We start from the raw sequence: 21,996 nt of genomic DNA on the forward strand, positions 1-21,996 counted from the left end.
TGGATGAGTATTTGAGGATATAACCACAGTGAAAATGCACTGAAAAAATTAAACTGATGCTTTTCTTTTTTACCGACCTCTATCCTGCTATTTACCATAGTTACACTCATGGTAATAAATTTACCATACATATTTAACTAATGTTTGCAATACAAATTTTGATATCATTAATTTTAAAGCACAACTAATTTTATAACAGACATTTAATTGAGGTATGTGAAATACGTAAGTTTTTTTTACGTAAACTTTGCTTAAATTTTTTTTTTCATTTCTTAAATTGACCCACTTAAAAGTCATTCTTACACAATTGTCAATAATACATCTCCTGCTAGTACTTCAGTAAGAAACACGGGAGGTAAGTATGAACTTTCAAGGCACACCAAGAATATGAAATACACCCATAAGGAAAACATAAATTCCTCTGCATGCTTTAAATCATTTTAATTTATAATATGTAATCACAAACTCACTGTGTTTCCTAGGGATTCCCCAAGGCACAGCCAAAGGCAATCAGTTCCTCCCAGCTAGTCATAAATGTCCTATGTTTCTTTCATTCCTTAAATATTGCCCTAAGCCCTTTCCTTTATTACAAGCCTTTGAAATGGAGTGAACCATTTCCCAAAAGACACTTACCAAGAAGAAAGTTGACATTTGCAACAATAAGAAGCGGCATGCACTGTGTGTGAATCTGAGGGCCTGAAAGACTTGACATACGTCCCTCTAATTATTTCAGTCTTCTTCTCTGGCAGTGTGTTCATTTATTATCAATAGAAATTAAAACCTTTTAAATGCCAGTACTCTTCACACTACAGATGTAGGAAAGATAAGCCAATACCCAGGACAGGCTATTTAGGAAATTGTTTTTGTAGAGAGAGAAATAAGCATTCTCTTTAAACTAATTTTTCTTATTTGACACAGATGCACTCATTATGATGAACTATATGCTTTTTATAGAAAAAAAAGGGACAGAGAAAAAGAAGACTGAAAACATAGGAAAAGCAGAGACATAAGAGATTAATTTAATCATTTTAAAACAAACAAATACTCATCAAAACCCTTGAGTGCTACTCCAATGGTGGCAGAATTCAGAAACCTTTGCTTAACCCTCAGGTTTGCTACAAGTTTGCATTCACCTAGTCCTTCAAATCTACCTATCACTTTCCCAAATAACATTCAGACTGGTTTACCTAAAAGAGAAAATAGAAAAACTAAGTAGATTGTGGGATGCAGGGAGGAAGGAGATCATTCTGCAAAGTTCACCTCTTAACTGGCACATCTGAACTACATCCAACTTTGTCCCTTGAAGTTACAGTAATATTCCAGTTACCTGGAATCAGACATGCAAAGTATTCAGAAGCATGAGAGAAATGTGGACCTGAAAATACAATGGTGCCTCAGCAGCAAGGACAATATTGTATCACAGTCTATTCCACAGCCAAAGAATATAGCCTTCCTTAGGACACAACATAGAATAAACACATTAAATCAATGCCTTCTCACTTGCAAAATCAGGACCAGTTGACCTGCAACCAGGGAAAGTCTATAAATCCAAGAATCATAAAACACATTTTATTTTAACTGAAAACACATGAAAGTTCATGCATTTAGCCACATTTTCACGCAGGACCAAGGTCTGTCTTTGCGTGAGAGGATCTGCATGTTCCTCAGCTTTCTATCTCTTGCACAGTCACAGAATAGTGTATCTTCCACAGATTCCACCTTAAATGAATATAAAGTAAGTTTAGAGATTAAACTTCCTTGCAAAGCAATCTGATTGTTGATTCTTTTGATGGATTTACTCTTTTATTCCAATTTTTTCAGTGTTTTCAAGGCATTCTAAAACCTTCAACTTAGTTTTGTTCATGCTTTTCACTTGCCTCTTTGATCTGTTTACCTAATACCTAACTAGTTCACCTAATAATAACAATATTTAAGATAACAATTACAACCAAATTTAATAGGTTTAGAGGCAAAGAACTCAAGGAAAAGTAGCAAGCAGGACAATGTGAAAGATGCCTATCACCATCAGCATCAAGGCTTTCCAGAGGGAATGCACATCTAAATAAATTCACTGAGTAGGTTGTGGTGTCCTCCTACGACCTGCATGATCTAATGAATGTTGAATTATGTTCATTAACCATTTTTAAAGATAGTGGAAAGTTTGACAGAAGAATGTACTATAAAAATTAATTTTCTGATACATACACAATAATCTTCACGTATCCTAAAAATTTCCCTAATTCACAGTACCTCAGGTCCTTGGGCTGATAGATGAATGGGATTTTTTTTATAATTCAATATACAAGAGTTAATGATTATGCAAGGCAAAGTTAATTCAAAAAGTCTAATTTTCAGTTCAATTATTTGCATATTCAATAAAATATTCACTAGATTATAATTTATTTTTACTGAAAGAGATATAAATTAATCAAAATTCCAAAGATAAAGACCAATATTGGATTTAAGTATTTGATAGGTCAGGTTAGGCTATCATTTTTCTCACGAGGGAAAAGCTGGAAGTCAATGGCTATTGAAAACTTTACTCAGATCTCTAAGGAAATGTCAATAAGTTACAACTGATAGTTCTATCTTATGGTTAGTAAGATTGAAATCAAGAAATATCAGTTCACACACTTAAAGCTAATTTTTTAGTCTTTTTAGCTAAGCAATAGAAAGAATAATAAATGTAGAAAAAGAATATTAAAAATACACAGATTAGCCATATATGCATTCATATAAGTGTTATATTCCTTTTGTAATATTTTATTAAAATGCTTTCTGAATTGAGAATTAACCTTCCTATTCATGAGTTTTTACTCTCAGTAACCACTTCTATGAACAGTGTGATTAAACGTTAAGAATTATTTCCAGTACTCTCCAAATCTAACAAGGGTAATATAAAACTTTAAAAGTTTACTATGTTTTATGAAATTCAGGTCTCTCAACTGCAGTGTGAGAGTGTTTCATAGAGAAAATATTGAGGACTATGATTTTTAAAACAAAAAACAAAGGAAACTTTAAGCATGAGAGAAGAGTGGGATAATTCTTTTCAGAAAATGTTCTATTAAAGGATAAACTAGGTTAGAATGATTTTAGAAAATAGTAACACAAAGCCATTTACTGTTGAGAAAAATTTTTATGCCCTTAAAATATTAGAAACTAGAAAGATTACAAACTACACAATGTTAACTACAATCATAACTCACTTGTTGTGCAAGTAACTTTTTCTATTATGTATTAAAACAATAAAGCTGTAGGAAACATTTAAACTCTCAAAAAAAAAAAGCACAAAGAGGGCAGCACTTTTTCCTTACAGTTCATTGTTAATAAAATATAATTTGTGCTCTCCTGAGGAAGACATTCTAAAATGCAATATAAATGTGCTTTAGGAAAATTACCAGACACTCACTTGTTCACCCATCATTAGTTTTTTATCCTGGTGGTTTTTTAAAAGCCAGCAGGAAGCATAATTATGGTTTTGGTACATGGTAGTATAATTATTTCCCTGTTTCCTTCATTTGTCCACATTTTCAAAAGTAAAAATATATCCTATATTGGAAATAACTAATATTGTTGTGAAATGGATCATGTTGGACGAGATCTCCACTGGTCCTTTCATTTTGACAAACAGCACAGACTTTTTAAAAAATATATCATCGTGCTCTATTTTTTATATATCAAAGTTAAGAAAAAAAAAAAGGAGCTTTTGTTTTAAGAAACTTCTAGAATGGAACCAGGAGAATTTTTCCACTAATATTTATTTTTAAAAAGGTTTTCCAATTTTAATGATCATTACCATTTTTCTATCCAACCTTGCTTTTCAGACTAAACACCTTCAAGTTTTCTATTCTTTTCTTAGAGATATTAGTCTTTCAAATCTTCTAATGTCTAATATTTAGTACCATTTTGACATATATCAAATGACATCATGGCTTATAAAGTAGAAAAGTAGAAGCAAATTTAGGTAGCTAAGGGACTCTGTCAGAGATGTGCACTAGGATAACAGCTAGGACAATGTAGGTCAGTTATTTCACAGAGCTCAGTGCCCTCTGAAATAGTGTGAAGTCTGGGTGCTTCTTTTGTAATACAACTTTCAAGTGATATGTATTTAGGAAAATCAGTAATTTTAGATCTTGGGCAGATAAAATATATAAACTTGAATTTTAAAATTTGGCAATAGGCTATAAAAATCTAAGTGCAGAATGTCATAATTAAAATTAACCTCCTCTGACCTATTGCAAGGAGAAAATGTAAACAATTTATTTATTTATTTGAGAGAGAGAGAACTAGTGGGGAGGGGGCAGAGGCGGAGGAGGAGGGAAAAGCAGACTCCTCTTTGAGTGGGGAGCCCAAGCAGGGGCTTGATTCCAGGACCCTGAGATCATGACCTGAACTGAAGGCAGACACTTTACAGATTGGCCCACCCAGGTGTCCCTACATTACTTCCAATTAAGAGATGATAATGCCAAGGTCCAGAGTGCTTAAATGACTTGGAATAGGTATAGCTGTTAATCACTGCTAGAGAGGATGAGCTTGAAGGTAAAGGGATCCGACCACACTAAGCTGAGCTAAAATGAGAAATTGTTTCCATTTGTTTTTTCAGGTAATAAGTATCTCAAGCTTGAGTCACAGGGATTGAAATGTAGTATCATACTGTTACATCATGATGAGTTAGATTAGAAATATCTTTAAAGTTTTCTCTTATGGTTTTGTCCTATGTAGGCATATTAAGAATACTATAAATATGACTAGAAAATCATAAAAGATCAGTGAAGAGGTTTGTAATTTAAAACAAAAATTTAAATTTAGTTGGAATTTGGAGAGAATGAAATAAAAATCTATTTTTCGGTTACACAAATCAGATCAATCTACATTTACAATGAAGAAAGTTATAAAAGATAGAATCCCTTCTATACTTTGGTCGGACCACCTTCACATACTCATTCTTCAGCATATATTCATTGAGGACCTACAACATGCAGATATTGTTCTATATTTCAGTAATATGTTCAAGTATGGGTATCTCACTTAAAAAGAAAACATTAAATTACTCTACCTTCAATGCCTACCAAGTGCCAGAAATGTTCATGTCTAATACAAATTATTATTTTAATAATAGTTAACACAAATCCAGTCCTTATTTTGTCTTAAACACATTAAGAGAATTAGTTATTTAAAACTTACAACAACCTTACTAGGTGATATTTTTATCCCCATTTTTCATGAAGGAAAGTGAGATTCAGATTACATAATTTTCTGAGGTTTTCAGAGCCAGCAAACACTAAGCTAAGATTTGAGCCTAAATAGCTCCACATCAGAGCCCAAGCTCTTACCCACTCTATTTACCAGTTTTGATCACTTATAAGCACTTCTTATACATCATTTATTTTAATCCTCAGAGATCTTCACAATTCTCACAATAATTCTCTCAAACAAGTATTATCTTCAATTTACAAATCAGGAGAGTGGAGTTTGTGGAAGAGGTTAAATGACATACTTAAAGTCATACATGTCTGCCCTCCTCTCATATCTACTAAGCAGAGTCATCTTCAAGCACTTTAGTACTATATTAGTCGGACTGGTTATGCATATCTTTGGAACAGCAGCAAAATAAAAATAGAAAGAAATGAACATATGTATTTAATAATTTGTATACCTCTTGTTTAATAATTTAAAAAATTTACAGAGCTACCAATGGACAGAAAAAACAAAAAAAAACCTTGAAATGAATTGGGTTCCTTTGTTCTTATGCTCTGAGTTAGTGTTATTTTCATTTGAATTATTTATGTGGGGAGTGAAGTGGGCCATAATAAGACACTACAATTTTCAGTGCTCAGAACTTCTAATAGTTTTACTCCTACTCTACATAACTCATTTTATATTCATAAAAGTTGCATAAAGTGGCATTATTTGTGACAGAAGGGAAGCTGAAAAAAACTCAGTAACTTGTTCAAGTTTACAAGATTAATTAGTAGCAGATATGGAATATAAACTAAAAGTACTGTGACTCCAGAACCCAAGTTCTTTCACAGATGACATACTGACAACTAGTTTATCCCAGAGAATAAATCAGAAGATTTGAAATCATGTCATAAGACAAGCAATTAAAAGAAATAAAAAGGTTATAATGGAAAAGAGAAAACTTAGGGGATTATAAACAGATAAAAAATTGTATTATCCCAATGAGGCAGGACTAGCAACAAAAGATGGGTGAATTAACCTAAGAATTTTATTGACAGTCTAAACTATTAACAAAATGTTTGGATAGAGACTGGATGTTGATGTGATGTAAATACTATGTAAGCAGTAATGCAAGAAACTGAGCTGTCAAGTCTGTCTATAATCAGAATCATCTGGAAAACTACAAAGTATAGTATGTACGCCTCAGTACCATCTCCAGTGATGGTGATTTAAATGGTACAATACATGAACACAGGCATTGGGATCTTTTAAAACTTCCCAGGTAATTGGTTCTAACATTTAGCAAAACTTGGTAGGGTATCACTTGAGAGTCTTTTGGACAATGCCATAAAATGACTCAAAGCATGAACCATTCAGTAGGACCACAAATAACAACAGTTTTAAACGCTGGTTTTTAACAACCCATTTCCATAGTATAAAAGTTTTGGGCACATGTTTGAAATCACACAATGGAGTCTTATCTCCAAGACTTGGTTGTTTCATCTACACAGTGAGATACTCACAGCTATCCCCTTATGGAATGGTTGAGAGGATTAATGTAAGATCTATCACAAAATCTATTCAATTAGTAGTTATTAGTTGTACGATTAATTCCAGCAAGGTAGGAAGAACTCTATTTTTCTTTCCCCAGCTCATGCATGGGGGTATTTGTGTGTACTGGGGGAGGCATGGTGATTAATACAGGGAATAGTGTGTTAGGCTGTTGGATAATTATTAACGTCCTCTCCTCCAAGGTTTTCTACTGCATATTTTTCAAACTCTTCAAGCTTACTTGGTGTCCTGTTACTTTTAAGGTGAATGTAAGCTTGCCAAGGTGATTAAAAGTAGCAGTATATAGGATGTGAGGACATAAGCAATCAGTTATATATCTTCAGCAACTCTAGACTTTAATTTTGCTATAAACTGAATTAATTTTGAAGTTTGTGCCCATGTGAATCTGACAAATCGTACACATGAAAATATAAACATATTTAATGCTCAACTACCCTTGCTCTTTGTTTTTAATCTTGCAACTTCTTCCTTTCCCAAGTGTTTCTAAGTTGAACACACTCTTTTGTAATACCAAGGTCCTGATCATGTTTTTATGAGCTCATATTCTTTCATGAATATCACAGCCTCTTTGAGGACTACAAGGATAAGAAATGTCTGAAAACTTACATAAATGCTTTGAGAACAGGCATCCCATTTCATTCCAATACAAAGGATTTAATACAAAATCTTTTTGTTTTTAAAGAAAGGAACAGGTCAATGGATTCACCAAGTCCCTTGAATATGTATCTTTAAGATAACATTAATATTTTATCTACCATCATGATGCTTTTGAATACTGCTTCTACCTAGACTATTTTAAATCTTACTGTTTTTTTTCCAATTAGCTTCATTTTAATTTTTAAAATTTCTTTTAAAAAGGTTTTTCTTTACTTTCCCAAACCTCCTTCTCACTTACAATGTACTGTTGTTTTGTAGCAACCTTAATTTATATTCCTTTGCATCCTATCTTGACATTTTAAATCATGTTGTGTAGTTGCTTTCAGGTTCCTGCTTTATACACAAGAAACGTAATATTGCAATTAAGGACACATGGGCTCTTATCCTGGCTCTACCTCTCAAAACATTGGCAATTCTAGACAACTTAACCTCTCTCTGCCTCATTTTCTCACCTGTAAATTGATAAAATGAATTATATTTGTAAAGCACATAGAGTATTGTCTGGTTTTAGTAAGAACTATATAAATAAGCACCATGAATTTGTTTTTGTTTTTGCATATTAGCATAGGGCTTGACATACACTAAGTGGTCAATGAATAAATTTGACGTCACTTATATCTACAACAAAATATTTGTGTCATATGAAATAATCTTGAGCTTCAACAACTTTACCTTAAACACAAGAATTATAATACCTATTTTGCATGATAGGATTGCTATGACAATTAGTCAAATGTTGTTATATAAAGAAACTAATTTTAAAACCAAAGTGCTAGGTGCCTGGGTGGCTCAGTTGGTTAAGCAACTGCTTTTGGCTCAGGTCATGATCCCGGAGTCCTAGGATCAAGTCCTGCATCGGGCTCCCAGCTGTATGTGGAGTTTGCTTCTCCCTCTGACCTTCTCCCCTCTCATGATCTCTCTCTCTCCCTCTCTTAAATAAATAAATAAAATCTTTATTAAAAAAATAAAGCTAAAGTGCTTTACAAACGCAAGTTATTAAATATTAATATTAGCTCAACTTGTCTATAATGTATTTTCATGTGCCAAGCAGAAGGGAGTTGGCTTAATCCAGGAAGCACAGCATTGGGAAAGAGTTGGTTGAGATCCTCTCCCAGGGAGATGATATCTTGTTCCAAGGGTAGAGCCAGGAAATATTGCTGACAGAACTGTTTTAAATTATAATTTATGTCAGTTTATTACACATAAAATATTAGCTATCTAAATGTTTAAAAAGGATTATCTTAAGTAGTCTCTAGTGCATTACAATTTTCCTTTGCCTTTCCTGCACATTCTGAGAAAAGTTTATTTCTACTCAGCTGACTCAAAATGGTCACAAATTTTGAATTACTGACATCTATAGTAGTAAAATTAATTTTTTAAAAAAGCATAGAATTTATCCAGTGTAAAATAGGGTAATAATACACATTTATGTAGTTTAAAATAGTAGGCATCGTGTCTCACTTCCGACTGATAATCTTACCTATTTCTTTCCTGTTTTTCTTTTGGAAAATAATGCCCTACTAAAGCAAGATCATTAATCGTGAACAGCCACCAGTTAAATGCAGAAATATTAAAATAAATCTTTTCTTTCCAGAAATTTTTCTTAAAGTTATAGCTCAATAAGGAAGACATATTTCCATCTTAAAGTCAGCACTAAATATTTTACTTGTGGTCTCCTGGCACATTAGCAGCTCATATAGAAGAAACATTTGCATTTTTCACAGTGAGCATTTAACACAAAGATGAACCATTCTGTTCAGAATAAGTTGAATGTTTTCTTCATGAATTTCCAAACTTAAATCTAAGTACACTGTGAGGTTACAGCACAAAAAAAAAAAAAAGGTTATTTTTATTATGTGCTTTATTTTTTTAATTTTAATTTATTGTGGTAAAAACACTATGAGAGCTACTTCTTTAAAAAAAATTTAAGTGTACTATATGCTATTGTTTACCACAGGTACAATGTTTTAGAGCAGATCTCTAGAGGCTTTTTTAATTCTTTATATTTTTTGGAAAAACTTGGTTTGTTTTATTTTGAAGAGGCCAGTTAGCCTCTTTGGAGTAAATACGCTTGGCCACCTGCTTTCCATTAGAATATGGTTCAAGAGGTGCAGAAATGTGTGCGTATGTCTGTGTATGCGTGTGCACGCATGAGTGTATTCAAACTTACCGACTCTACATAATTCAAACAGAATAGGCAAGTTGAGCCATAAATATTAAAAAAGCACTTTTCATGTCGAGCTCAGTTTAATGTTAAAAAACTTAGGTGTAATTACTGCATGAGGTTTGGGTTTTTTTTTTGGTTTTGTTTTGTTTTCTGTTTTTTGTTTCTTTTTTAATGAAACAAATATTTGGGTTTGTCTTCTATTAATTCTACTGCAACAGTGGGCTTACTTTGAGACATGTCAAAATTTATTAGAATAAAATAAAGCAAACAAGATGTTGTTTACTCTAACAGAATATTCCTAAGGATATACCAATAATTCCCTCTATTGTATGTTTTTAGCAATAATGTTTTTCATTACGTTATCCATAACAAATGGTGTTAGTATTTGGGGCTACAGTGACACGTTTACCTGCATAAGAACTTAGAGTAAAATAAGATTTCTCTCTTAAGATGTACAGATACCTTGAAACATTTAAAAGTCTCCATAAAGTGACAAAAAATATTTCTAGGCTTTTAGGAATATAATATGATTGACTTACTAAAAGCTGTGTCACCTAGAAAGGGTTTTTTTTGGCCAAGAAGCATAACACAGGGGTGAATATGAAATTCTCATAGGGAAAGATGTTTGGTTCCAAGAATTCTGCCTGGCAGGCTTATTCTTTAACATAATACCACTTAACATCAAAATCAAACAACTGATTCCTTCTTTAATTCACATTCCCACTAAGCCATTTTGATCATAATTTGGCTTCCTTTGTGCTACCCACAAGATTGGATAATTTATCTGCTTCTCCAGTATAGTTAGCATTCTTAGTGCATGTGGATAAATTAGAATTCTGAATTTATACATCAATCTCATGAGCTCAGTTTTTGTGAATCTGTCTTCTTATGAGTGATGAATCTGCTCTGGAAGTGCTAAAAATAGTCTATCATTCTGCTGGCTGATGTTTAGACACTTGAACTTCTGAAAAATCACCATCAACTGTGACATTCCCCCAATAATGATGATAAAGTTAGCAGACACGTAGGTATGTCAAGTGACACACTGTTGTAAGTTCTTTAGATATACAAATACATTCTATTTCATAAAAAAAAATCTTTGGGTTAAATATTTTTGTTACAGTCCTTTTTTTATATATGAAAAAACTGAATCAGAAAAGTAAACAGTAGAGGAAGGCATCAAACTCCGATGTCTGGTTCCAGAAACTGTGCCAGAGTACTTCTAGAATACTTATTAATATGAATATTTAACATTCTAGAAGCCTTGTTAATATCAACATTGGTATCACTGCTTAATTTATCTTTCTGCCTTGAGGTTTTTTTAAAAATTCCATAAAGTTCAATGCAGTCTTTTATCGATTTTAAGATTTTAATTATTTATTTGAGAGAGCACAGATTTGGAGGAGAGGGAAAAGCAGGCCCCCCCACTGAGCAGGGAGCCCAAGAAGAGCTGGATCCCAGGACCCTGAGATCATGACCTGAGCCGAAGGCAGAGGCTTAACCCACTGAGCCACCCATGCACCCCAGGTCATATTTATCTTAAAATTACATAATATATAACAGGATTCTTTTTATCTCTTGAAGCATGGTGTCTCGGGGGTCAGACTTTGAAGGTGGAATTTTGCCTTCATAATTTTAGCTATGTGCATTGACAAATTTTCTCTGGTTCAGTGTTCTCTCTGCCACTATAAAGATAATGGGTATGTCTACTTCCTAGGTTTGTTGGGAAAATTTAAGGAGCAGATCCATCTATACTGCTCAGTACACAGCTAGTTTTCTATACATGTTACCATGGTTATCACTAATGAGTTTTACAGATTTCTGTTGTTGTTTTTTTTTCCAAGTTATAAAGGTTATTTTGGAGTATTCTTCAGATGCTTCAATTGATACTTCTTTTTTTTCTTTTTTTTCTTTTAACCACAATGGCCTAGAATTGCTAGGGATTTGAAAGGAAGAATACAGTAAGAATTTTAATACTATTCATCCAATGTAAGTTTGTATTACTTTTATTTTTTTACTTCCTCAAGCTCAGTGGTATCACTTCAGAAGATACACTGACAACTGAAAAAGAAAAAAAAAAGTATCATTTACATGTCTAGGATGTGACCAATGTCCAGAATGCCATATACCAGAAGTGACCTATTACAGAGCCAGATGACACAATATCAAGAATTGGTTTTAAATTTGCATGCATCCCTAAAACACACTTCTGAATTTTGGAGAATTCAAGTGAATGAAATATTCCCACTTGTCTAATTATTTCTCAATTTCTCTCTCTCACACACACACACATATCTGTGAAATCAAATAGGGAATATTAAGAAAATGATAATATCCATACATTTTTATTTTATTTACAATCCTGTTTAAACTCCACTGGGAGTGCATAGGAGTAAATACATACACACACACCCATACATACATATGTAATAGAAGTGCTCCAAACAATCAAACACAGAGTGAAGTTTGTTGTAAACTAACTTTAAGAAACAGAATATCCAGCCTATTTAATAAAGGAGAAGAAGGATTTCCATTTTTTTCCTCAAGCCATCTGAAAAAATAATGGGAGAAATTCCAGATTAATTCTCAATATGTGAAAGGTTTGGGCAGCCATTTTATTTTGCTATTATGTGAAGCAAATTCATCTCCTGGCCTTTCAGGAGCATTTTCATTGTTGAAAACTAGGAGTTTAAGGAAAATCATAGTCTGAGAGAATATTATGTGTCATATAGTCACAAAAATGATAAATCCCCGAAAAAAATTCACTTTTTGAAAATCTTGCATTTCACGAGAACTGGTTTGCATTTAGAACTACAATTTCTTTCTTTTTCTTTTTCTCTTTTTTCCCCCAGAACACATACTATATGCCAAGAACTCTGCCAAGTCCTGAGGGTTAAGATTAATAGGACATGTTCTCCTACTTCAGGAGATGACAGTTCCAACTGAGAAGCCATGAACCCAGCATATTAAGTAACTGATACTCAGTCAAAGTTCAATAAATATTTGCTTACTTAATGAATGTTGGTTATATGGAAACTACCAAGACAGCAGAAAAATTTATAACCCTAGGACTCAGGAAAGACTTTCTGGCAAAGGTGAAAACTGAGGAAAGGAGAGGCTTCAGACTGAAGGAACAACTTAAGTAAAAGTCTGGAACACAAAACCTAGAATATTCTGACGGATCTGGTAAGTTTTATTACACTGTTAAATGTGAGGTAAAATAAAGATAATACACCTTTAGAGACAGAAAGTGAGACAATATTGAAGGCCAGTGACCTAAAAAGCCAACTTTCAAGAAATGGCCACAGAAAGTAAACCTTATACCTCTGGGGTTTTGCCAGCTTTTGTACTTTGAGACTTTCTAAGATTAAAGTGGAATGTATTTTCTTTTTTTAGCTACAAATTCCACAACCTCATGAGAAAAAGAGAAAAGGAAAAGACATTTTATTTTCCTGGCTACAGTCATGGTACTGTCATAGTCTTCCAAAACATGTGATACCTAAATTGTGGAAATGGCGTAAAATGTCAACTGGCTCTAGTTTTCAAATTTGGAAAAAAAAAATATAAAACTACAATCATGAACTAAGATAAACATTTTGTTTTAGAATAGTTTTGGACTTATAGAAAAGTTTTTGAAGATAGTTTCAACTTAGTTTATGTGATTTAAACCGTAACTAATTAAATTCAATACAGCTTTTAAAATTCTACAGAGTAAAAAAAAAAAAAGCAAGATAAAATAAATTCTACAGGGTAATCAGAAGCAAGGGCAAAAGAGAAGATACAAAAAGCATCTTATCCTAGAGCAGGTCAGGGAATGAATATTTGTAGAAATTTTTTCATGTTCATTAAGCACAGAGATTTTTTTTTTAAAGATTTTATTTATTTATTTGAGAGAGAGAGTATGAGAAGGGGGAGGGTCAGAGGGAGAAGCAGACTCCCTGCCAAGCAGGGATCCCAATGCGGGACTTGATCCCGGGACTCCAGGATCAGGACCTGAGCTGAAGGCAGTCACTTAACCAACTGAGCCACCCAGGCGCCCAAGCACAGAGATATTTTTAAAGAAATTTTGATTTTAGGATAGTTTTAGATTTACAAAAGAGCCATGAAGATAATACAGAGCTCCCATTTGCCAGATTGCCCCATAATGGACATCTTACTTTAGTATATTTGTAACAATTAGTAAACCAGTATCAATACATTATTAACTAAACTCCACTTTATTCTAATTTAGTTTTCACCCTGTCTTTTTGTTGTGGTTATTCCAAGATCTTATCCAGGATGCCGCAGTACATATAGTCATCATGTCTCTTTAGGCTCCTCTTCGGCTGCGGCAGTTTCTCAGATATCCTTTGTTTTTGAACAGCTTTGATAGTTTTGAGGAGTACTAATCAGATGTATTGTGGATTGTATCTTAGTTGGGATTTGTATAATGTTTTCATGATTAGACCAAGGTTATGGGTTTCTTGGAGAAAAACCATAGGGGTGAAGAACCTCATATATAGGGTAAAGAAGTCTCATCACCTCATATACAAGGGTCCAAACTATAAAACGTGACTTACCACTTTGGATGTTGACCTTCATCACCTGCCTGAGGCTGTTTTCCAGTTTCTCCACTGGAAAGTGAATCTTTTCCTCCTCCTTTCTTGACTGAGCGTTTTAGCAGAAAGTCCCTATTATAGCCCACATTTAAACTTAAGGTGCAGGGATTATGCCCACCTTCTTGTGGGAGGAGTGGCTACAATAATTATTTGGAATTCTTCTTCATGGAGCTGTCCCCCTATTTGTTTGTTTATTGAAGTAGGGATATTTGCTTTATACTTTGGGTTATAAGCCAATGCCACTTTGTGTATTTTATTGTTCAAATTGCTCCAGCACTGCCATTGGGAGTTCTTTCAGTTGGCTACTGTACCCTTTGGACACACTCCCATTAATGTGTGCTTTTGTTTTGTTGTTGTTTTCTGAGCACATCCTTTCTTCTGGTGCTACAATACAAATGTTCCAGATTTCTCTTGGATAGTTCCTGCCTCAGTCCTAGAATCAGCTATAATGCCCAAAGAACCTGCTTCCTTTTACTGGGGAACTCTGTTAGAAACCAAGGCCTGTGCTCTAGGACTATTTGTCAGAGTGTTGCTACTTCTAGGTCCTCTTCTTTGCTGATGAAACAAGCAAACACATGGATATATAGTAACCCATCTAGCTAACCATGAATTCAGACCTATGTTTCCAACTCTAATCCATTACTACATGGATCATTTCAGAACTCCCTTTTCTCCTCTGTTAGCTCCTATTCCAGTAGTGAGAATCCTGGCTTTCATCATTATCCATCCATTTACTCAATTGTTTAATTCTGTTTTTCAGAACTGTTAACCTCCACAACTTTGTCAACAATTTTTATTATCAAGTTCTGGAACACAGCCATCCTAATAGGTGCACAGAAGTTTGCCACTGTTGTTTAATTTGCATTCCCCTCATGCCAAATGAGGATGAGTGCCTTTCCATATGTTTACTTGGCATTAGCATATCTTCTTTGATGAAGTGTCTTCAAACATTTTGCCTATTTTTCAATTGGGTTGTTTGTTTTCTTACTATTAAGTTTTAAGAATTTGGGTATACTTTGGAATAAATATTTTATCAGATAAGTGTTTTGCAAATATTTTCTCCCAGTCTGCAAGTTGTATTTTTATCTTATTAGTATATTATGCAGAGAAGTTTTAAATTTTAATAAATATCATTTTTTTTTCTCCCACAAACCATGCTTTCAGTGTTTTATCTGTAACTCATCAGCAAACCTAAGGTCATACAGATTTTCCCATATGCTTACTTCTAGAAATTTTAAAGTTCTCATGTTACATTGCAATATATAATCCACTTCAAGTTAATTTTTGTGAAAAGTGTAAGGTTTGTATAGAACCTTGTAAAACTGAATTTTAAAAGTATACCCAGATGAAGACAATTATTGGCTAGATGACCAACTTGAAGTTATTTTAGTGTTTGTTCTTCTGCAGTACTAAAAAGAAAATATCCAAAACCTTATGTTACGTAACAGGATAGTACACTGAGTTCTCTGTGAAAGGAGCTTGCTTCCCTCTCCAGGTCAATTTCCTGGTATTCACTAGCTTGGTCACTACTACACCTCAATCAACCTCACTGGACACCTTTCTAAATATCAAGAACTTCTTGATACCTTCAGAATCTTGATACCTTCCATTTCTTCTGTTTCAAACACATTTCTCTGCTTTTCAAATGATTCTTCACATCCTAAATTTTATCTTTGCCTGAAAATCTACTCTAATGACCCACTATTTAATCTAAAGTAGTTTCCCTCTATTAATACTTTTAAAATCAAATTGGTCTTTTCCATTGTATCACTTATGAAGATATATAATGGCATACACACATACACTTCCTGTGTATATATATAACCTCCATACATACAGAGTTTTCTTCTAGACTAAAATCTCCATGATACTATCAATAATGTATTTTTATTAAAATATATCAATTGCCTAGCACTATATCTAACACATTTTAGAGCTTCAATAAATTTTATATATTTATATAAAATATGTATTTTATACATTTATATATTTATATATATACTTGAGTTAATTCCTACCCCATTTTAAAATGTATAAGGAGCATAAATGTTTAAATAAAATTGAAAAAGCAAAATACAGCAACATATCAGAGGGATTAAATTAAAACCAGTAAGAAAGTATGTACAATTAAAATAGTAATTATACCAAAAATATAGGAAAGGTATTTTATAAGTAGAGATTTAAATGTACTGCCATTCTAGAACAGGTGCATTGCATTAACTATTAGCAGAGAAAGAAAAAATCAATACTCCCCAAATATTTTCTAACTCAGTCACAAGGCCACACTGTTTTATTATGATCAAATTGACATGCTATCATGAAGATAATATTAACAAAAATTATTCTCTGTGTGTGTCCTCTCTTACAAATTGATTTTTTATGCTCATTAATTTATAGTCAGTGAAGTGCTTTAGATAGGAAACCATGGTTGCAAGACAGATAATAATATCACATAATGACAGATTAGAAAGTTCTAAAATAAGAGCTATAATGAATTGCATATGTATTAATATTAGATTTTACTTATGACAAAAATTTCCCAAACTGAAAATCTGGTGAAATGTTATTCCATCTGAATTTTGAATAATTTTCTTCTTGTTGGAAGGAAGAATTTCTTCCTATGTGACATTTTAGATGATGCCCATTCAGAATTTAATATCTTATTATTTTTAATAATACTCATTTATAAACACACATTTTCAGGAGCAGTGATTTCTACCTGCATCTCTGAAGCTTTGCTAAGAGCTGTCATTTTTAGCATAGGTATTGCTTCTCAGAATTATTATCAATTTGAGGCTTATAAAATATTCCCTAAGTAGTGAGAAAATTCCTCACAGGGCAACCTTTGCCACTTACCAGAAAACTTAAAGGGCTTCTGACTTCACAAAATGACATACCTAAAGGTGGCTAGGATTTGTTCAAATAACATTCTCTAATACAACAAGAGAAGCAGTATGTAAAATTAAACTCACACACTGTAAAGCCCTCCTACCTGGATTTTCAAACCTGGGTTTGCCACTTACTAGATAGAATGTGATCCAACCTTGGGAGTATTACTTAACTTAGCTGTGTTTCAGTTGTCTCATCAGTAAAGTGGAGGTTAATTATAATATTTGTGATGATTAGATAAGTCAATACATTTAAAAAAATGCTTCCAACAGTATCTAACATGTAGTAAGTATTCAATAAGTGCTTATTATTAATAATGTGGTAGGGTGCCTGGATGGCTCAGTTGGTTAGCTGCCTTCAGCTGAGGTCATGATCCTAGAGTCCTAGGATTGCACTCTACATTGGGCTCCCAGCTCAGTGGGGAGTCTGCTTCTCCCTGTCCCTCTGCTGCTCCCCCAACTTGTGCTTTCTTTCTGTCTCTGTCTCTCTCTCAAATAAATAAATAAAATCTAAAAAAATAAATAAATAAATAATGGGGTATGCTTTACCAGATTTTGAAATGGCTTGCCTAGAGGGGCCCATTAATAGTACTCAGTATTGGACCATTATTGGACAACCAAGTAGATGCTCTCATTTGATTATTTCAAATTGAATAATAAAAACAACATAGAGAAAGGGAAAGACACAGAGAAGGCAGCAAAAGTGCATATTAGATTTCTATTCCTTTGAAAGAGCAACTTAAAAAAAAATGCTATCAAGGTGCCTGGGTGGCTCCATCAATGAAGCACCCAACTTTTGATTTCAGCTTAGGTTATGACCTCAGAATGGAGATGGAGCCAGATGCGAGATGGAGGCCAAGTGGGGCTCCATGCCTAGCATGGAGCCTGCTTAAGATTCTCTCCCTCTCTTTCTCTCTCAGCCCCTCCCACTCCCTCCCCATCTCTAAAATAAATAAATAAAATAAAAACTTCTAAAAAAATTTAAAATGTTATTATCTCGCAGATTCTGTGGGTCAAGAGTCTGAATTCTTTGTTCAGAGTCTCCTAAGGCTGAAATCAAGGTGTCAGCTGGTACATCTGTAGCTGTAGACTTCCAAGCTTCCTTAAATTTTTGGAAAAATTCATTTCTTTGCAGCCGGAAGACTTACTATCCGTTGCCTGAGGACCTTCTCAGCAACTAGAGGCCACTTTCAGGTTCCTATTAAATGGCCCCCTCCACAGATCTTCTCATGCTTTGAATGTCATCCGGTTTAACCAAGGACCTCGGGGTTTCTTACTAGGTTAGGACCATCCAGAATAAGCTTCCTTTGGATTACCTCACAGTGAAGTGATTAGTAACCCAATCATGGGACTGATCTCACATCATATTCACAGGTCTCACCCACACTCAAGAGACTCACTGGGTCATCTCTGAATTGTGGCTACAACACTATGCAAGAGAAGCTCCTTGTCCATTTTAATTGTCCTTATCCCTCAGAGATTGCCCGGCAATAATACATGTTCAAGAGGTATTTTTTGATTGTATGAAAATTATTTCAAATGTTGTTGGTCTCTTCAAAAAATTTTTTTAAAGATTTCAGTTATTTATTTTAGAAAGTCAGAGAGAGAGAGCATATCCATGAGTGGTGGGGAAGGGGCAGATGGGGAAGAAGAGAGAGAATCCCAAGCAGACTCCCTGCTGAGCAGGAAGCCCAAGATTTGGTTCGATCCCAGGACCCTGAAGTCATGACCTGAGCCAAAAATCAAGAGTAGACCACATAACTGACTGAGCCACCCAGGTGCTCCAACTCTTTGAACTTCTATATTCACTATTGTCTATTTTTCTCAACAAGCATCATATATTGACTTTTAAAATTTAAAAATTTGTATACGTTTTCTTTACATATGTATCTCTTTATAACTTACAGAATAAACTTAAAAACTAGGGAGTGCACCCTATAACTTTATATAAGCATTCATTAAATAAATATGTACTGAGGAGCTATCATATATTAGGTAGGAATATAATTTGAAACATACTATCCCACTTCCTTGGGCTCAAAATACCTATTCCCAAAACATACAGTATAATACTTTGTAAACACTCAGTAAATAATTTTAATTGACTTATTAAACATCATAGATCAATAAGCAACATGTAGGTAAGTTATTTTTTTATTAATTTCTGCAATGTTTTAATATAGGATTGCAGTAAATATGATAATTCCTATAAAATTCAAATAATTCAATCTAATATATAACAACTTTTAGTTTCCCTTAGTCATTTTACAATTTATTCATGTTTGTAAAATTCTCTGTCTTAAGTGAAATATACTATAATTGTTTCTGAGGACAAGATTACTAAAATAATTAGATGTAAAAATACATTTAGTATTGCCCGTGCTGAAATTTTCTTAAAAAATGGGTCAATGCAAACCTCTGATGTTGTGTCAGTTTAAAACTATATTTAGCTTTGACAATAGTTTGGCATTTTCTAAATTTTCCCTCTTGCTCCTTAATGTGCCACATTTGAAAAATGACAAAGTTAAATATCATGAGGTTTGGATTCAAACCCAGGTCTGATAATTGTGTCACTATGGGCAAATCAACTAGTTCCCTCTCCTATATGAGAAATGCTTTGAACTCAATGGTTTATAAGATTAGTCCCCAAATTGTAAAGCTGATTTAATGATATTAACACAGTTCCAGGCTAACGACTAAATATACCCTATGTTCATAGCTGGAGAGAAGGTATTTGATTGACTTGGATTTTTTTACTTGTCTGCAGACAAAAGTAATCAGGTAGTTTGTTTAAACTTTGAAGTTCTGGCTTCATTTAAGCCATTCTTATCCATGAGTAAATGTCATTTTTTTTTCTATTAATTTCACTGGCAAGACAGCCTTCAGAGGCATGTTGACAAATCTCAGACTTCAAGTTGTAAAATCACATATTGTGGATAAGATTAATTATCTACAGAATTCCTTAGGGTAGCATTTCTCAGAACATTGTCTCTGGTCCTCTCACCAGAACAAGCAAGTCTGAAACAAGCTCCCTAATGAATCCAATCTAAAAAGTGAGAAGAATGACTCCTGGAAAATAAAAAATAAAAAATCAATTACACGCCCATATTCCAAAAAGAAAGAGAAAAAAAAAGATTTCAATAACTCTCTGACTGGAAACTAGAAAAAGGGAAATCACATAAGAATACTGGTAACAGGGAAGGGCTCCAGGGTAGCTGACAAGATGATTCTAGTTTACTTGGCAATTATATCCCTGCAGTGGAGATGGAGTCATGAGTTTTTTGTAGTACAAAGTACTAGCCTTTAATTTCACCCAATTTTATCCAATTACTTCTTCTTATTGAGACTCAGTTATACACTGAGTTTAGACTTTTCTGTAGAGAAGAGTATGACAGAGCTGAGAATCCTTACAAACTGGAGGATTTGTATGGGACATTGAGACTCTATTAAGGCAATTTTCCAAGTAAGCCTTTGCTATACCCCTATAATTTTAATTTTTTATTAAATGAACCTGTTTTAATTTGACACATATGTAAGTATACAGATCTACTCAACTTCCCATGTTTTCTCTTACCCTTACCCTACGAAGCATAAAAACAGTTATTGGCACTGTTTTTTTACTGTGCAAAATCTGTTATTTTTTCCTTTTACACATGTAGGGTCAGAAGTGTGCATACCTGGTCAATAGTCCTTAAAGTCAGAAAGAAAGACAAATAACTTTTCAGACAAACTATAGGTTACCAGGTTCACTTCTATATTGTAATTGCTGGCTTTATGCTGACAACCTGACTTTTGGGATTCTGGAAATATTTTATTTCATTTTTAGACACTGTATTTTAAGTCCCTATTTTGTTATGATATGCTAGTAGTTGCCTTGCTTTTCACCCAGATAAATCCAAACTTATTTCCTTCTTGACTGAGGTCTTCTTATTTTCAACTTACAAGACTTGTCCTACTTCACATACTCACATGAAAGCATCTTCAGGCAGAATCTATATCCCTCAACAAAGAACCCCATGAAAGCACTCCACCCCTTTGTCTTTCAAGAAATTAATTATAGGCTAAATTGCAAATACTTCAGATTCATTGTTGGTTCACATCAATGGTGACTCATGTCAGCCTCCTGAAAAGCACATTCTTATATGTTCTATATTGTCCAGCTATTCAGGGAAAGATATATCATGCATATTGCTGAAGAGACATCCAGACTTTGTGCCAGGAAATGCACTAAGTTTGGGATTTCACTAAACTCATCAGTTGGAGTGTTCTCTTCAGAAGCTTCATTTTTCTATTGTGTAACAATTCTGTTATTAAGGGTGAAATACTTACGTAATTGTAAGGATGGAAACTTCCATCACCCCAACCTCCTTAGATCAAAAATAGCTTGCTCAGCATTTTCTGTGTACAAGCAGACTGAGAGTCTATGAAATATATGGAGCAATTTCCAGAACTACAATTACCTCAGTTTCCCAGCTTTTTGACTCAACTGCTGAATAATCCTAATCAATAAAGATCCAAGAGTTTAAAGATTCAGATTCACACTGCCCTTGTGCCCAAACACCCTGCTCTTGCATAGTCTCTGCATTTCCTTAGTTGTTATTCCATGTGACAGCCAGCTACTCCTGCTAGAGCTAGATCAAAGGCTTGGTTTTTCTCAGGCCACTTTTCCTTAGGTCCAGAGATACCTGTGTAACAGGATAATATTTCCCCACCAAGTTTTTTTAGTAGAGGATGAGGATATGATTGATGACAATCGATATCTTGTTTAGAATAAAGATTGCCAGATCTTCCCAAATTGCTAGAACCAAAGTCACTTAGAGTAGTTGCATTGTAACCTGTTCTCAAAGTGATTTTTATGCACACCATAATGTTTAAAATAACTCTAGAAGTCTAGTACTGAATGCCAGAGACTGACATTTCCATTTTAGATAAT

The sequence above is a fragment of the Lontra canadensis genome, unplaced genomic scaffold, assembly GCF_010015895.1.
Source record: "Lontra canadensis isolate GAN:19392208 unplaced genomic scaffold, GSC_riverotter_1.0 scaffold1, whole genome shotgun sequence".
Taxonomy (NCBI): domain Eukaryota; kingdom Metazoa; phylum Chordata; class Mammalia; order Carnivora; family Mustelidae; genus Lontra; species Lontra canadensis.